General features: G+C 50.7%; 6 non-coding genes across 6 annotated transcripts; 2 read left to right on the top strand and 4 right to left on the bottom strand.

The window, feature by feature from the left end:
* Nucleotides 1–5,103: 5,103 nt before the first annotated feature.
* Nucleotides 5,104–5,287, bottom strand: LOC137985909 (U2 spliceosomal RNA). Its single transcript, XR_011119428.1, has one exon. It is a non-coding gene; the product is annotated as a U2 spliceosomal RNA (small nuclear RNA).
* Nucleotides 5,288–10,750: 5,463 nt separating this feature from the next.
* Nucleotides 10,751–10,869, top strand: LOC137985893 (5S ribosomal RNA). Its single transcript, XR_011119413.1, has one exon. It is a non-coding gene; the product is annotated as a 5S ribosomal RNA (ribosomal RNA).
* A 976-nt stretch (nt 10,870–11,845) lies between these two features.
* Nucleotides 11,846–12,009, bottom strand: LOC137985898 (U1 spliceosomal RNA). The gene has a single exon (XR_011119418.1). It is a non-coding gene; the product is annotated as a U1 spliceosomal RNA (small nuclear RNA).
* Nucleotides 12,010–12,203: 194 nt separating this feature from the next.
* LOC137985915 (U2 spliceosomal RNA) lies at nt 12,204–12,394 on the bottom strand. Its single transcript, XR_011119434.1, has one exon. It is a non-coding gene; the product is annotated as a U2 spliceosomal RNA (small nuclear RNA).
* A 5,639-nt stretch (nt 12,395–18,033) lies between these two features.
* LOC137985907 (U2 spliceosomal RNA) lies at nt 18,034–18,225 on the bottom strand. The gene has a single exon (XR_011119426.1). It is a non-coding gene; the product is annotated as a U2 spliceosomal RNA (small nuclear RNA).
* A 267-nt stretch (nt 18,226–18,492) lies between these two features.
* On the top strand, nt 18,493–18,611 carry LOC137985892 (5S ribosomal RNA). The gene has a single exon (XR_011119412.1). It is a non-coding gene; the product is annotated as a 5S ribosomal RNA (ribosomal RNA).
* The last annotated feature ends 191 nt before the right edge of the window (nt 18,612–18,802 follow it).

Below are 18,802 nucleotides of genomic sequence, written 5' to 3'. Positions count from 1 at the left end.
TGACAGGGCGATCCAGTCAAAAGCGGAAAGCTGGCTCCAAGTGGAGGACCAGTACAGCTCACCGTATTGAGGGCGGAACTTCTCCACACAGTGAGGCAGCGAGCGTTGTTCGGACAGCAAAAACTGGTAGACGTGCTTGGCAGAGGCATCGGCCACAGGACAAGAATGGTGAGGAGACAACGAAGCAACAATAAGGCAGGCACGGCGACGGGAGTACGAGCCATCGGCCTCCGCAGGCAGACAACAATGCACGATAGAAAGGGGGCAAAAGGGCAGAATGAAAAGCAGACGGGTTAGCCAGGACTGCATCGACTGACGTACGAAAATGGACGGAAGCCCAGTACGAGAGGAAGGACACCCAGCAGATGGAGAAGAGACGAAACGCCGTACCCACTGCACGAGCAAAGAGGCAACCTTCAGCCGCGAGTCAAACACAGAGAAGCCGCCAGCAGTGGGGGCTGAGTGACAACCACCGTGCAACCAAATCCCGTTTGCCCTTCCAGAAGAAAGGGAAGGTTAGCTTTGCCAATTCCGCGTGTACCCATAAGGGTGTGTGAATCAGAGAGGCCACATACCACACCCGAGACAGAGCCAAGGCGTTGATGACCAGGGCCCTCCCCCGGAAGGACAAGGAACGCTGTCGCCATGAGGCCAAAACATTCTCAACAGCTGTGATCCGCGGACGCCAGTTGTCCTCCTCCAGGTCACCAGGACCGATAAAGACTCCCAGAACCTTGAGTTTGTCAGACGTCCAGTCCAGCTGGACAGGCGGGTCCTGCCTGCCACTCCAGGAACCAAGCCAAAGGCCTTTAGACTTGGACACATTCAGCTTGGCCCCGGAAGCCGCCTCAACAACGAGTAAGTATCAAAGATGGCCAAGATGGCATCATCAGAGCCAACGATTAACGATGTGTCATCTGCATACTGAGAGATGGGCGAAAGGGGCGAGGGGGACCCAGGATAGATAGGCCCGTGATACGTGGATTGGCACGGATGTTAGCAGCGAGAACCTCAGAGACCAACACATACAGCAAAGGCGACAGGGGACAGCCCTGACGAACACCACGGGAAAGATCAAAAAAGGAAGACAAATGACCGTTTACATTCACACAACTCTGAACACCCGTGTACAGTAAACGGACCAACGGATAAAGGATGGACCGAAGCCCATCCGAGACAAGGTAGAGATCATGAACTGCCAACCACTCTATCAAACGCCTTTTCCTGGTCCAAAGAGAATGGCACGGGGGTGTTGGTCAAGGTGGCGTAGTCTACAACATCCCGAAGGAGAGCGACGTTCTCACCGATGAACCGTCCTGGCACTCCACAAGTTGGTCCCTGCCAACCACAGATGGATGACCTTCAGGAGACGCCAGCTAGCACTCGAGACGCAAGCTTGTAATCCACATTCAAGAGGGAGATGGGCGCCAGTTACGGGCGTCCAAACGATCTCCCTGCTTGGAGATGAGAGAGATGACTCCGCGACGTTGCGACAAGGACAGGGACCAGAGGCATAACAGGAGTGAGGACATCGACCAGGTCCCGGCCAAGCACTTCCAGAAACGCACGTAAAATTCATGGGCAAGCCGTCTGACCCGGGGGCCTTACGCCTAGCCATACCCAAAAGAGCAGCATGACACTCCCAAGGGTGAGGCGACCCTCACAAGGTCGGCCTGATGGGAGGCAAAGAGGAGGTGACGTTGTCAAACAAACGGTCTTGCACACTGGGGTCTGTAGGGGAGGCAGAAAACAGCGACGAGTAAAAACTAGCGAAGGAGGCACAAAGATCAGCCGAGGAAGAGACAAGAGTACCGTCGGGCTCACGCAAAGCAGCAACCCACCTATCAGCCGCCTGCTTCTTCTCCAGACGGAAGAAAAAGGCAGACGACACTTCCCCTCCTCCACCCACCGCACCCGGGACCGCACCTGGCACCCTTGGCTTCATCAATGTCCCACCGGGACAGCTGTTCGAGCACGGACCGGACGGCCCCAGACAGGACAGACAGCCAGAATCAAACCGGCTCTTCAGATGGTCGGCAAGCCGCGTCAGGAGATCACGAGACTGAGAGGCCAGGCGGGACCGCCGAGTGCAGTAGGAGATGGTGAAGCCCTTAATCATGGCCTTGCCATCTTCCCACCATTTGGCCAAAGAGGGACAGACAGCTTTACGGCGTTTCCATTGAGCCCAAAGATCGGAGACGGCACGAAAGTACTCATCCTCTTCCAAAACAGAGTGTTCAGTTTCCACAAACCAGGCCCGGGGGAAGCAGCGTCCGGGACAGACACAGAGAGGAACATGGCACAGTGGTCCGAGAACGGACAAGGCAAAATGTCACAAACAGACACAGACGGAACCCATGCAAAAGGACAGCCCACCAGATCAATACGAGAGGAGAGACCCCATCCGCCTAGACCACGTAAAACCAGGCGTGGATGGGTGGAGGTAGCGCCAATGTCTAAACAGCAGACGTCATCGAAGAGCGAGTGAGGGCCGCAGTGCTTTCACGAGAAGTGTCACAACAACCGAGCCACGACGATCGAGAGACCGGTCAAACACAGTATTAAAATCCCGACCAGGATTGTGGGAACACTGGGTCCGTATTGTCTGTAACGTACTCAAGGAAACGATCCCGCTCGGGGTTACGGTTAGGGGCATACACACAGGCAACCGAAAGCGCACACCCCGAAGCGAAAACTCCAGATGTAAGAAGCGCCCTCTGCATCGGCCCACGAGGCAACGAAGGATACTGTCGGTCGAAATAGCATGACACATCCGAGGACTTGACTGTGCCAGGCGACACGGAAAAGTCAAAGCCAGAGGACTGAAACCAGGACTGACATTCGGAAAAGGAAACGCAATGTGCCTCCTGGAGGCAGATGACATCTGGTACTGATGGCAAGGCCCGCAGCCATCTAAGAACCCCAGCACGCTTAGCATCATCCGTAAGCCATTGACATTGAGGGACAAAACAGTTAGAGCCATAATGGTTGTCCAGAAGTACAAAACAAAACTCATTTCGAGCGGGTACGGGGGGGAACAGACGGAACCGTGGCGGGCATGGAATGAGCTGCCCGGTGAGAGTCAGGTTTGGGCACCAGACCAGTGGTCCCAACCTTCCGCACTCCTTTCTTAGTGCCCTTCTTGTGGGAAGGAACGGCACCGGCACTATCACCGTCCGACGAGAGAGACGAGTGGCCCCGCTTGCGGGCCGTCGACGCCTCGGCCATCTCCACCTCAACAGAACTGGGATTACCAGGGTGCATGGAGCCACTGGCAGCATGACTTACAACCCCGGGCACACTAACAGTACTAACAATACTACCGTCAGAACTATGAACATCTTGGGCAGGACCGGGGTGCACGGAGCCAACAGCAGCGTGACTTACAACCCCTCCTGCACTTACATTAGGAGTAACACTATCGGTACCACTGAGGCGCATGGAGCCACTGGCCACATGACTTACAGCCCCGGGCACATTAACACTACCAGTACTATTATCATTATTGGGGTGCACGGGGCCAGTGGCTCCATGGCTTACAACCCCACCTGCACTTACACTACCACTACATTTGAACTATCCTTACGAGTAACACTGTCGGCACCACTGAGGCGCATGGAGCCACTGGCCACATGACTTACAGCCCCAGGCACATTAAAACTACTAGTACTATTATCCTTACTGGGGTGCACGGGGCCAGTGGCTCCATGACTTACAACCCCATTACCACTACTGGGGGCAGAGGCCCATGTCCAACTATGATACTATTATCAGAAACCGGGCCAGAGGACCCGCTGGAATCAGAAAAGAGCTGAGGGGTGGACTCGACGGGGTCATCCCCAGAGTTCTCAGACAGGGGCGTCAACTCATTGTCACGCAGATCAGCAAGAGACGCCCAGCTACCAACACCTATGGACGACGAGGCCTGGACATCCCCAACAGCAGAGGCGCCCTCCCCCGACACGACGGCCTGGCGAGATGGGGCACCTTGAGCAGCACCAGACACCTGAGCAGTGCCCCATGAATTGCGGGGGCTTGGGCAATCACGGGCCATGTGGCCCTCCTTCTTACAATTCAGACACTTGCCTTTAAGCGGGCAATTCTTCGCGACATGGGCCCGTGACAGATGTCACATTCGGCCGGCTGCCCAACATACCATGTCTTAACCGCATACCCACCGACATCCAGGGAACGAGGTATGCGGCAACGGCGAACCATTCTCACAACCGGGTACCAGTGGACAGGCCTACCAAATCAGGGTAGTGCTGATGACGGATGTCCCGCACCTCCCCGAACCCGCTCAAAACAACCAGCAGAGGAGCATTGTCCTCTTCGAAAGGGTAGTGGTACACGAGGACATTCTGTACTCGCGGCCCACTCCTAACAACATTACATGCAACGTCACCGATGGTGACACGGTCAAACTGCTCGATCTCAGCTTTGGCCTCAGGGCCTTCAAAAGCAACTTGCACACGCTTGCCGGGCATGAATTGCACCGACTTAACTGTAATTTACGGCCAAAACGTTCATCAATTAATTTGGCAACATCAAAGCGGCTTAGTGTAGCCGGCAATCCAGAAATATCCAGCACTACAGTGCGCTTAAGAGCACGAACCATAATGGACACAGGAACCCCAAGGGTCAAGAAAAGACAGCTAGGAAAGACTCGGCTTACCCTGGGTTAGGACGAGGTGTCCAGCATGAGTCCCCAGGCGGGTCACCGAGAAAGACAGGAGAAGGTCTTACCAAGATCCTGACTTGACACTCCCAGTACTTGATCTTCTTCCCACGAAAGTTTCCCCAAAAAGGTACCACAAGGGTCAGCAAGGCTTCACAAGGAAAACCAGGTACGTACCACAAACGTAAGCAGCTCCAAAAAGGATAACTATAGCCCGCGTCAGGTAAGTATGCCTTTTCAACCTCTCCGGAACCGCAAAACGCAACTTGTCTGCGCATACCATGTGGTAATGGGGGTCACGTGCTCCTCGTCCTGTCGTGTCGTGCTGTCCACTCGCTGCTATGCTACCTAGAAAAGAGAAGAGAATGTGAAGGTTGGTTGCTTGGTCATTTGTTCTGCTTTCACTTGATTATTTCTTCCCCAGAGGGAAGTGGGCCACGCTCGGAGGTAGTGCTATACCGAGGCAACCCGTGGCCGGGACGAGGCAAGCCTCTTTTCCACGGCCCAGTTCCAAAAATCAGTTTAATATATGAGCTGCTCGATGAGCAGCGGTATCAGATATTAAGCTGATAAGAACAGATTTTTTTTTTTTTCTTTTGATAAATTTATTTACAAGGGCCCAAGGGCCCAGGTAAAAAGATCGTATTCCCACATATTCATGATGCACCAAAAAAGTCCATGTTGAGCAAAGCTCAAAGTCCAAACTAGCTGATCTAACTAACCTAACTAACCTGTTCTACCAAAAGACTAGATCCAGAGTCCAAAGTTCATTAAAGGCAAAGCCGTGTTACAAAAACTAATTAACTAAAGATGAAAGGTAATATGATTATTTGCGGAGACTGAACAGACAACGTTTGAAGCAGACCAAAAAGACTAACCCTATCCAAGGAGTCACCCTGAACGCGGAATTTAACATCCTTAATAACATTATTAACAATTGAACGGAAGCCTAAGGTCCTGTTCCGAAAGGTTGCGAGGTTACGGGCATGCCAAACGTAAAAAAAGAAGGACGGTCGCAGCCAAATAATAAAACACCGAAGAGCCAGGAGAAGACGAACAAACAGAGAGAAGGGGAACAAAACAGACGGAAAGACAAAACAAAAGGAAAACCGAGAAGACGAGAAAACGAAGCTGCAAAGTAGTTCCAAACACGCACAGTCCTACGACAATCAACAAAACAATGTTTAGCAGTTTCAGGCAGCAGCGAGCAGATTGCGCAAAGGTCCGCGTCAATATAACCCCAGGCTCTGAGGTTATATCGAACGCGGACTGCATCGTGTAAAAGAAGCCAAATCAAATCAGATTTTTTATTCTCAATAAACTTCAGGCGGGACTTTCGCCACACCGAGGCCCATCGGTTAATGGGGCGGCCCAACAACGGCACCCCAGTAGCCAGCACACCTCGGTGCGGAATCGGGGAAAGCGTAAAGCAGAGAATAGATGTTCTTAGAGGACAAATCATCAGGTAGGGCACCATTTCGATCAAACAAAGATTGAAAAGCCGACAGACAGAGACGATAGAAAAAGGAAGGCTCGGGAGAAACAGGAACAGAATTCGAAGAAAAGGAGAAACGAGGATCAAGCTTAGCGAGCTGGCGTCGTCCAAGAAAATAGCGAGCCAGAAAGTGCCACTTTTCAGAGCCGAAGCTGTCACGCAGAGAAGAAAAACAAGAAAGGCGCAAGCTCACACATTTTGTACGGAAGTCGACAACGTTGAGGCCCCCCATCTTTAATGGGGCGCAGCAACGCTGCCGGCTTACATTCTCCATCCTCCCCTTCCATAAAAAGCCAAATCAAGCGGTGAAAACGATCACAAACCCATCGGGGGGGATGGAGAATCTTAGCAACATGCCAGAAACGGCTAGCACCAAGAATATTGACAATCATGGAGCGACCGATAAATGAAAGCTCTCTTTGTTTCCACAGGTTTAAGACAGTCTCAAGTTTATCGAGTTTGGATTTCCAATTATCAGACTCTACCGAGAGCAAACCGTTAGAGAAATAGACACCCAAAATCTTGATCTTGGGAACCCATTTCAATCCAAAAGGAGACCCCCCCTGTGACCGCCAATGGCCGAGCCACATGGCCTCAGTCTTGGAAGGTATTAAGTTTGGCACCAGAACCTAATTCAAATCTATGGACAATTTCCAAAAGTCGACAAAGAGAGCTTTCGGTCTTCAAAAATATAGTGGCATCGTCAGCATATTGCGAAATCTTAAATTGAAGTCCGGAAGCGCCCGGAAGCCGGAAGCCGATGATCTGATGGCATTGCCTAATTTGGGTCGAGAGAACTTCTGAAACAAGGACGTAGAGGAGAGGGGACAGGGGACAACCCTGCCTCACTCCCCTTTCTAGAAACACTGGGGCTGAAAGATTTCCATTAACAATTATACGGGAAAAGACATTGTTATAGAAGAGACTAACCCATTTACAAAAAGAAGGACCGAACCAAATTTAAGAAGAGTACGCGCATAAGAAAAGAATGATCAACACGGTCAAAAGCCTTCTCCTGGTCGAGAGTTACGAGGATTCCAGACTCATTGGGTTTTATCAATCATATCCAGGGTGTCTCGGATGAGTTGTAAGTTAGAAAAAATTGATCTGCCGACCACACCGCACGTCTGATCCCGATGAACGATGGACTCCATCACGGGCTTCAGGCGCTCGGTGATGGCCTTAGAGGCAAGTTTATAGTCAGTGTTAAGCAGCGAGATAGGGCGCCAATTCTTAGCTAATCGTTTGTCATCTCTTTTAAACACTAGGCGCAAGAGGCCCCCACGTTGACTATCAGTGAGGGAACCCCGGCGGTAGCACTCGTTTAAAACAAGAGTGAGGGCATCGCCGAGGTCCCCCCAAAAAGCAATGTAGAACTCAGTGGGAAGGCCATCCGATCCAGGCGACTTCCCAGTTTGAAGACTATTAAGGGCCGAGAAAAGTTCCTCACTAGAAAACTCGCCTTCACAGCTGTCACGTTCAGAAGCAGATAAGGAAAATTCTAGAGCATCAATTAAACTGGCCTGGACTCGCAGGTCGAGAGCATCCTTAGCAAAAAGGTTCTTATAAAAATCAACTAGGATCGATTCAATGTCAGCACCAGCAGTCTTCTCCAAACCATTAGCATCGAGAAGGCAATCAAAGGAATTTTTCTCGGCCCTTTTCTTCTCAAGACGGAAAAAATAAACGTGTGGGCCTCTCCCCCTCCTCCACCCACTTGGCGCGTGATCGGACTTTGGCGCCCTCCATTTCACGTGAAATGAGGGAATAGAGAGCGCTCTCAAAATCTCGAATCCTAATTGAAGCTGAGTTATCCCCGAAGCCAAATCAGACTTAGCGCGGATCAGACACTTAGTTAATCGGTTTCGTTCACGGTTTATGCGAGCTCGCTTGCGAGAACTAAAGCTAATGCAGAAATTACGGATATTCAATTTCAAATCGTCCCACCACGCGCCAAGGGAAGGAAAATTGGCACGACGCTGTTTCTGTTCATTAATAAGAGAGGACATTTCAAACTTAAAGTCGTTATCAGAAAGCAAACTAGAGTTAAACTTCCAACACCGTTTCGGGGACACGAAAAGTTATCCAAAGTCAAATGCAGGGAAACGAAATCGTGATCTGAAAAAGCGCACGGCAAAGTATCGCAGTTTTGGACAAATGAAAGGGAGAGCACGGGAAATAAGAAAGCGGTCAATACGTGAAGCCTGAGTATAACTGGCATTGGCCCAGTAAAAGAAACTCCGCGAGGGTTTTGCCTACGCCAAACATCAACAAGAGAACAGTCAGTGACGAAGGACTGAAACATAGCCTTATCCGGTAGAGATAAGTTAGAAGACGATAATCGGTCAAGCACACTATCAATACAGTTAAAATCACCGGCGACAATACGAGTAGGGGAAAGGAAAAAAGTGTGCAAATTTTGAAAGAAAGCTTTCCGATCCGAAACGGTGTTTGGAGCATACACATTAACAATATTAATTTGATGGGAGCCCGTTAGTATCAATGCACTGATAACGCGGCCGTCAGAATCAAAAGTAAAACGGGTAACAGAACCTTGAAAGGAGGGGGAGACAAGCAGGCCCACACCGGCCGACCTGGCGCCCCCAAACGACCAATAGCACTTTCCAGACCAGTTTCGAGAAAATTCGTTAGCCTGCTCCAGACGACACACATGTGTCTCCTGGAGCAGGATCAAATCAAAAGACAACAAGGAGATTTCACGAATAAAAAGATCGCGTTTTGCGGGTGTACCGAGTCCGCGCGCATTGAGTGACAGTAATTTAAGCATTGATACTAACGGCGCCTACCGACTTTCTGCCATTTACCCCGTTCCTCATCACTAAGTGATTGCCGGTCCTCACGTCCAGGGGTCTTTGAGCGCTCGCGATCACCCCCGCAGGAGCGGTCCCGCTCACGCCGCCGCTCCCGGGGCCGGACCTGGGCAGAAACACCCGAGGCACAGCCGCCAGGAGAGCAGCGCTCACTGGCGCCCCCACAGGAGTCACGCTCCCGCTCTCCAAATCCCCGAACGATCATGGGACCGGGTACCTTCTTCCAAATGATCTTCATCCTCGCTCTCTTCATTCTCCTCATCCTCTGTATTTTGCTCATCTTCCTCATCATCATCCATCTCCTCTTCAATCTTCCCATTATCTTCGTTTTTCTCATTCTCTTCACACTTTTTATGCACTGAAGCAGCACTCTCTTTAGGAACAGGTACAGGGGCAGGCGGTGGGTCAGGCACAGAGACAACTTTAGTGACATCAGCATACGTAGACGGACGAGATTCACGAACAGACGAAATGTTTCCACCATACACAACGAAAGGACAATCTCGGAAACGGTGATCACTTTTAAAACACACACTGCACAAAGTAGGCGACGGACATGAAGAAGCACGATGACCAGGTTGTTCACAATTAAGGCAACGGAGCGAGTCACACTTGCCAGCAAGGTGATCCCGCGAACCGCAACGACGGCACGTTTTGGGTTGATTCGGGTACCAGACCCGGATAAACTCCCCCGCAATATGGATACAGGATGGTATATCCTTATTTAGCCTCATCTTGGCAGTACGGACTCCATTAAAGAGGCTCTGTGACACACGGTCACGGCGAAAGGAGAAAACCTTCCCATAAGTTGACAGGCGGCCAATCAGGACTGTATCGGGCATTTCAAATGGTGCTTCATAAATCTTGACCAAAAGGACCCGCCTCTCACAATCTCCCAGAAGGATCTGGCAACCGGAGACAAAGATTTCATCTTTTCCTAGTGCAATAGACTTGGCACGATAGTCATTGAAGGTGACGATCCAAACACGGTTGGACATGCGAAACTGGACGGAGGAGATAAAATCCACGTCGATTCCAGCCTCGTCGAAGCCCTGAAGAATCTCCTGGGTGGTGCAAATTGTATCGCAGGAGAAAATACACCGACACTCCTTGTTTAGCCGTATGGTATTCCCCGCAGTTGACCACCGCTCAACAGGAACCGCATCAAATTGAACACCAGATGACATGAGATCAGCTAAAACACTTGGTAGCGGGACAGGACTCGGAGAGAACAACTCGGGCGATGCATCAGGAACTTGATTTTCGGGAACGGAGTCAGACCAGGAAGGAGAAGTAACAGTTTCATTAGGAGTCTCTGGAATAACAGAAATATCATCAATTAGTAGCTCGGTATCACCACTCAAATTACTCAATCTATCACTCATCTTGGTTCTTCTTCCCACAAGTAGGAGGGATGAAAAACAGCTTCTGACAAATGGCTCAAATGGCAAATATCATAGCCAAAAGGCCGAGAAGGATGCCCGTAAATGCTCACAGCGGACAAGGTGCTCCCAGTCTCATGGCCACGAGATATGGTGGTCCGATTACAATCCGTGCCAAGGAAGGAATGCCCAAAGCCAACCTGAAAGCGAGGCGCACACAACGATCGCCCTTGTACAGTGGGCAGCAGGACCAGCATTGCATGGCACTTGCGTTGACGGCAAGAGGACAAATGCACATTGTGCTTGCTCTGACCTCGTTTTTATTTTCCCTTATAACAAAGTTAATTTTCACGGCGAATTACTTGTCTACGACCATACCACAGGGAAAACACCGGTTCTCGTCCGATCACCGAAGTTAAGCCCTGTCGGGCGGGGTTAGTACTTGGATGGGAGACCGCCTGGGAATACCCCGTGTTGTAGGCTTCCCTTTTTCCTTCTGTACACTTGATTATCTCAAAAAATCTCAGTTTCCTTTAATGAAAGAACATTCCAAACCAGGTTTTTTGAACACAACATGCCAACGATATGTCAAAGATGAGACATACAACAAAAACAAAATAGTTCACACGAGAAAGTGGAACTTGTATTCCCAAGGGAGCGCGTGCGCGCGAGATCTTATCAATCCAACGTTTATGACATGAACCGTATCTTTTCGTGTGAGCAAAGAACAGGATACGACAAGTAAAAAATGCATGCACTGTTATGCATTAGATGGAAGTTAACCTAGCCCGGATGATATGCATACAACGAAGGCTACAACACTACAACATTGATCCTGCGAAAACGTGACTTACGTGACGTAGCGCACTTCAAAGTCTTACTGTTCCCTGCTCAACACGGACAGTACGTATTCAAAGGGCCGATAAGACACTATCCTGACCATGAAAGATTTACTTTTTATGATAACAATCCAATTAACTGATAACATAGAGAAACCACAAAGTGTTGGCCACAGAAATGTAACGCCAACTGATCTGGCGGGTCCTCAGTTACTCAATGCAAAACGGGCTCTCCAGAACGCAACATAACACAACGCAAAAGAAATCTATCGCGATGGAGCAGTACAAACACACATCCACTTACGTTTTCGAAACGATGCACGAGGATAAGAGCTCGACCCGCTGGCATTTTCTTGTCTCACTCGTCTATCGATGGAAATCGATGCGGCTGAAATAAACACGTCCTCTCGCTCTCTCTACGGCCAAGAATGAAAGAAATAAAATCACAGTTTTGCAGTGCACCAAGTACGGAACATTCACCTACAATTTCAGCAGTGGAATTCACAAATACAACTCACCTTCCTTAGTCCTTACACCGCCACCGCATCTCCTTCCCTGCCCTGCCTGAAACGTTACCAACAAACCTTCCCATTAGCCAACTTTGCCACCGGGGTTTGGTGCGGGGACTAGCGCGAACGCAGGTCCCCACTACCAGAAATTATACGCTCGAGTTACCCACATTTGGGGTAATCGCAAGGGTCAACCCAATCGAAGTGCAATGAAAGAGCCTCACCTTGAGAGGACTGCCTCCCTGATCACAGTGCCTCCCGCGTCAGGTAAGTATGCCTTTTCAACCTCTCCGGAACCGCAAAACGCAACTTGTCTGCGCATACCATGTGGTAATGGGGGTCACGTGCTCCTCGTCCTGTCGTGTCGTGCTGTCCACTCGCTGCTATGCTACCTAGAAAAGAGAAGAGAATGTGAAGGTTGGTTGCTTGGTCATTTGTTCTGCTTTCACTTGATTATTTCTTCCCCAGAGGGAAGTGGGCCACGCTCGGAGGTAGTGCTATACCGAGGCAACCCGTGGCCGGGACGAGGCAAGCCTCTTTTCCACGGCCCAGTTCCAAAAATCAGTTTAATATATGAGCTGCTCGATGAGCAGCGGTGAATGGCAGACCAAAGGTCACCAGTCGACAGACTCATCCAACGCCTGAGGCATTGGTCACCAGTATTAGGCGACAGAGGCGAAATAAAACTAAGCAAATCAGGTGGTACAGAGGGTGAATTAAGCAGGTGGCCCGAAGCGAAAAACGAGCTTGTTGGAAACATAGAGGCGATGACTCCATCCGCCCCCCACTGGCGGGCAAAATAACGTCGACGTCTCCGGGTTGAAAAACGCTTGAAGAGCAAGGGGAGGTGGAACTTGACACGGGCCTTTGCTCCCTCAATGACGGCGAGGGCCCCAGGTTGACAGAACGAAAGCGGTAGTCATTGCGGGCCAGCCAGATGTGAAACTTACAGGCACACAACAGGTAACTGAAGACTTTGGGCACTGCGTGAAGCTCAGTGGAATTGAAACCAAAAAGTAAATGGCGACGCTCAAGCACAGGACACATAGGCGAGAAATGAAAAAGGAGGGACTGTAGCCAACCAACAACACTTTGAGCAAGGGGACACACAAAGAGCAAATGCGACAGTGACTCGACGACAGGACCACAAAAACAAGCGGAGGAGACAGATAAACCAAAAGAGAGAAGACGCTCAGCAGTGTAAATCACACCATGAGCTACCTTCCAGGAGAAATCAACAACAAAGCGGTCAAAATCAAAGAAGTGGAACTGGCGCCACGTATCATACCAGTAAAGGTCCCCAAAGGAGGGAAAGAACTTAACTACACAGTGCGGTGTGACAGAGGAACAGGATAAAAGAAACTGGTAACCGACTTTGGCAGAGAAAAAAAGCCACGGAGGCGACAACGTGAGGGTCAGAGGATGCGAAAACCAAAGTTCCCCGGGAGGGGGAAAAAGAGCCACCAAGCGACTCCCAGGCCAAAAGCAAAGAGGAGTAAAATGGCGGTAACAGGGACCTGTCGAAGGCAGCGGGACGGGAGAAAACATCAAGAGAGGAGGCAGCAAAACACGATTGAAACCAGTACGACACAAAGGAGGACCAGCTTGACGAGGACAAAGTAGACCGTTTGACCCACTGACCCAGAAGCGACCAAACCTTGAGCTTAATGTCCACCACCGAGAAACCTCCCAGCGATGTGGGCTGAACGACCACAGCACGTGCAACGAGCTCCCGCTTGGTTTTCCAGAAGAATGAGAAAACAAGGGAGTTAAGTTCTTTAAGTACCCAGGGGGGCATGTGGACCAGGGATGCCACATACCAAACCCTGGCGAGGGCCAGGCAATTGATGACCAAAGCCTTGCCATGAAAAGACAAGGAGCGCTGACGCCAGGAGGAGAGGACGCGTTCCACAGCCTCTATCCGAGGCCGCCAATTAGTTCATCAATGTCATGCGGGCCAATGAAGACTCCGAGGATTTTAAGCTTAGAAGATGTCCAGTCGAGAGGGACAGGGGGGTCAGTTCGGCCAGCCCAAGACCCCAGCCACAAGCCGCGAGACTTTGTCAGGTTGAGCTTGGATCCAGAACCAAGCTCATACCTTGTGTAGGTGTCAAAAACAGCCCTAATGGAGGCATCGGAGGACAAGATGAGCGATGTGTCATCCGCGTACTGGGAAATTGGAGAGAGCGGTGAGGGCAGTCCAGGCAGCAAAGGTCCAGTAATGGCGGGATTTGCTCGAATATTGGCGGCCAAGACCTCAGCGACCATAACATACAGCAAAGGTGCGAGGGGGCAGCCTTGACGCACCCCCCGTGTGAGACTGAAAAAGTTTGAGACATGACCGTTAACAATGACAGCACTCTGAACAGCATTATAGAAAAGGCGGATCCAGCGCAGAAAGGAGGTTTGGAAACCCATTCTGCAGAGGGTGGCATGCAGAAAGGACCAATCAACGCGATCAAACGCTTTTTCTTGGTCGAGCGAGAGGATGGCACAAGGAGACCCGGATTGCGTGGCGTAATGGACCATGTCTCGGAGATAAGCGACGTTCTCACCAATATAACGACCGGGGACACCACAGGTTTGATCCTCAGCCACCACGGCATGAATAACCTTCAGGAGACGCCCAGCGATGACGCGGGCAGCGAGCTTGTAGTCCACACTAAGGAGGGAAATTGGCCGCCAGTTACGAGGGTTCAGCCGGTCACCCGTCTTAAAGATGAGAGAAATGATGCCTCGACGCTGAGAGAGGCTGAGAGTGCCAGCCTCATAACATGAGTTCAGGACGAGCACGAGGTCCTGTCCGAGCACCGGCCAGAATTTGACATAAAACTCCATAGGGAGGCCATCCAAGCCCGGGGTCTTGCCTCGAGCCATCCCACATAAAGCAGTATAACACTCCTCCGACTGGAGAGGACCATCACACTGTTGAGCCTGGTCGGCGGACAAGGTGGAGGTGAGGGCGTCGAGCAGGGAAAGAGCCACGTCCCCGTCAGTAGGCTCGGCACTAAACAAGTTAGAATAAAAGGAAGCAAAAGCCTGGCATAGGTCCTTTGAACTCGAGACCACTGTGCCATCATCGCATCGAAGTGCTGAAATAAGTCGGTCGGCGGCACGCTTCTTTTCCAGACGGAAGAAAAAGGCCGAGGAGGTTTCACCTTCCTCAACCCATTGGCCCGAGCACGGACTTGGGCTCCCCGAGCTGCCTCGAGGTCTAGGGCAGCAAGGGCAGACAGGGTAGAATGGTACGGCTCAACACAGGAGGTGAAACCGGCATCAACACGGTTCTTAAGATGCCCAGCTAGTCGGCCAAGGAGGTCTCGACACTGCGATGTTTTCTTTCGAGCGCTCAGCGCAATATTTAATTGTGAGGCCTTTGATTTGGCTCTTGCCCTTATCCCACCACTTAGCTAGTGACGGGAAGGACAGCATGGACTGCCTCCAAACGGACCAAAAATTAGTGATATGCTGGATATAGTCCTCATCATTGAGGACAGAAATGTTGAGCTTCCAGAAACTGTCCCAGGAGCAGCAATGTCTGGGACACTACAAGAAAGCACCACACCACAGTGATCCGAAAACGGACAAGGAATAATATCGCAAGTCAAGACTGATGGTAACAGGAGTACGGGGCACCAATGAGATCAATACGGGAGGCCATAAGGCCGTCTGAGCGAGTCCAAGAGAAGGCAGAATCGGAAGGATGCAGGTGCCTCCAAATGTCCAGACAACAGCAGGAGTCAAAAAGACGTTTTAAGGTAGCAGTACTTTCGCGGGAAGTGTCAGAGACATTGGAGCCCCGACGATCGAGGGCGCGGTCGAACACAGTGTTAAAGTCCCCGGCAAGGAAGGTCGGATAGGTGGGATCAACCCAAGACGAGACGTCGTCCAGGAAGTCGTCACGGGCTGGGTTGCGATTGGGGGCGTAGAGACAGCAGATACGAAACGGGTGCCCAGAATGGGTAAAGTGGCAAAAAACAACACGCCCAGCGGTGTCACACCAAGAGCTCGTAAGGGTGACCGTGGGGCGGAATAAAATGATGCAACCACAAGAGTGTGCAGAGCCAACAGAAGCAACTGCATTAAAACCAGATGAACGAAACCAGACTGACATTCACTGTCTGAAGAGCAGTGGGCCCTCTTGTAGGCAGACAATGTCAGGGACCTGAGGAAAGGAACGTAACCAGTGCAGAACACCAGCGCGCTTGGACGAGTCCCTGAGACCATTGGTGTTTAAGGAGAGGATAGAGAGAGCCATAACTGAGAAGAAAGAGAGAGACAGCACAACTAGGAGCGACGGCTCCGAACCGGGGCAGGGGGAGCCAAGGAGGGAAGGCCAGAATGAACAGCCCTCCCAGACTCCCTGCCCTTTCCAGACTTCGAGCGGCCGGGGACCGCAGAACCAGGAAGAGGTTTCTTCGCTTTCTTCTTAGACTTGACCTGATCATCAGAGGAAGCCTCAACATCCGAAAGTCCACGCTTAGTGACTGGTGAATCAGTCAGCTCGACCTCGTTAACCATTACGGGAGACAGAGATAGAACCTGTGGGGTATTTACAGGGGTTACATTGATGCCCGTTAAAGGGTCATCGTCACTAAATATACTTTGACTGTATTCAGTCTCATTAACTAGTTCATTATCATTCGTATCCATTTCTTTTCCATTATTACTATTATCCATTTCCATTTCTTTTCCATTAACTACAGCATTATTTGTCATTTCTTTTCCAGTAACTACATTATTACTATTATCCATTTCCATTTCTTTTCCATTAACTATAGTAGTATTGTCCATTACACCAACTACGTTACTACTAGTGTTAACATTGTATTACTCTGTGGCGCAGCCAAACCATCAGACGCAGCGGCGGGGGAGGCAGCCACCTGCACGCGCGTCGAGGACCCACCATTACCGTTTTAGGGAGGGCCGCACCCTCCTTAACATTTACTGGTGGCAGGAGAGGCCATGGGTGGAGTACCAGGGGGGATAACTCATTGTCCCTGAGGTCGGTGTGGGAACCCCAACTTGAAATACCAGGTTGCGTGGGGGCAGGAGGACGAAGGGTTACCCCCTCGTCCCCAGAGTCCTCATGGTCAGAGCTTGCAGGAGAAGTGGGAAGGTCCTCAGGACCAGAACTGACATCCAGGAGGGGAGGCAGCGACTCCGGGGGAGTGGCACCAACAACAAGTGAAGCGGACGGATGGGCGGGGGTCGCAGGCGAAGATGGTGGGTTCCCCCAGGCATTGGGGGGGTTGGGCAATCCCTGGCCATGTGACCAGGCTCCCGACACCTGCGGCACTTCCCGCGCAAGTCACAGTTTTTGGTGAGGTGTTCCCCACGACAGATATCACATTCGGCCGGCTGACCCACATACCACACCTTACATTTATATCCAGCAATGTCCAGATTACGAGGGATCCGGCCAGAACGAACCATTTTGATGATACGGGCTCCAGTGCAGATTGCAGGGTCACCCGGGTAATGCTGGTGCCTTATCGTCTCCACCTTCCCGTACGAGGAAAAGTAGGGCCGGAGGCGATCATCACTCTCCTCAAAGGGATAGTGATACAACATAACATTTTGAGCTCGAGGCCCAGCATACATGACTTTGCACTTAGCACCAGCTAAAGTGACAAAATCATAACCTTCAACAATATTTTTACATTTTGGGTCAGCGAAAGTAATCTGAACCAGTTTTACGGGAACAAACTGAATACTGTCAATCACAAAGGGGGTGAACTTTCCCTTGATGGCTGTAACAAGTTCCGCCCTGGGAACAGAGGTTGGAACATCGGAAAGGTCGAGGACTACTGTCCTCTTAAAGGCCGCAAGAGGCATGATGAAAAGGGAAAAAGAGAAAAAACAGTCCCCCCGGAAAGCAAAGCTCCCAGGAAGGGAACAGAAAGACTGGCTACCCTGGGTTATGGCAGGACGCCAAGCATAAGTCCCCAGGAGGGTCACCAGTAAAACTCAGGAATCAAAAATCTTACCACAAATCCCAAAAACGCTTGTCCCCACACTCCAATTCCAATACGGAACTTACGCGTACCACAAGGAAAGGCACGAACCTGGCAGATAATAAAAACCCGCGTCAGGTAAGTATGCCTTTTCAACCTCTCCGGAACCGCAAAAACGCAACTTGTCTGCGCATACCATGTGGTAATGGGGGTCACGTGCTCCTCGTCCTGTCGTGTCGTGCTGTCCACTCGCTGCTATGCTACCTAGAAAAGAGAAGAGAAATGTGAAGGTTGGTTGCTTGGTCATTTGTTCTGCTTTCACTTGATTATTTCTTCCCCAGAGGGAAGTGGGCCACGCTCGGAGGTAGTGCTATACCGAGGCAACCCGTGGCCGGGACGAGGCAAGCCTCTTTTCCACGGCCCAGTTCCAAAAATCAGTTTAATATATGAGCTGCTCGATGAGCAGCGTATCAGATATTAAGCTGATAAGAACAGATACTACACTTGATCTTAGCCAAAAGGCCGAGAAGCGATGCCCGTAAATGCTCACAGCGGACAAGGTGCTCCCAGTCTCATGGCCACGAGATATGGTGGTCCGATTACAATCCGTGCCAAGGAAGGAATGCCCAAAGCCAACCTGAAAGCGAGGCGCACACAACGATCGCCCTTGTACAGTGGGCAGCAGGACCAGCATTGCATGGCACTTGCGTTGACGGCAAGAGGACAAATGCACATTGTGCTTGCTCTGACCTCGTTTTTATTTTCCCTTATAACAAAGTTAATTTTCACGGCGAATTACTTGTCTACGACCATACCACAGGGAAAACACCGGTTCTCGTCCGATCACCGAAGTTAAGCCCTGTCGGGCGGGGTTAGTACTTGGATGGGAGACCGCCTGGGAATACCCCGTGTTGTAGGCTTCCCTTTTTCCTTCTGTACACTTGATTATCTCAAAAAATCTCAGTTTCCTTTAATGAAAGAACATTCCAAACCAGGTTTTTGAACACAACATGCCAACGATATGTCAAAGATGAGACATACAACAAAAACAAAATAGTTCACACGAGAAAGTGGAACTTGTATTCCCAAGGGAGCGCGTGCGCGCGAGATC

The sequence above is a fragment of the Montipora foliosa genome, unplaced genomic scaffold (assembly GCF_036669935.1).
Source record: "Montipora foliosa isolate CH-2021 unplaced genomic scaffold, ASM3666993v2 scaffold_106, whole genome shotgun sequence".
Classification (NCBI taxonomy): Eukaryota; Metazoa; Cnidaria; class Anthozoa; order Scleractinia; family Acroporidae; genus Montipora; species Montipora foliosa.
The sequence above is the reverse complement of the archived record's forward strand: the minus strand, read 5'-3'. Positions and strand labels throughout refer to the sequence as shown.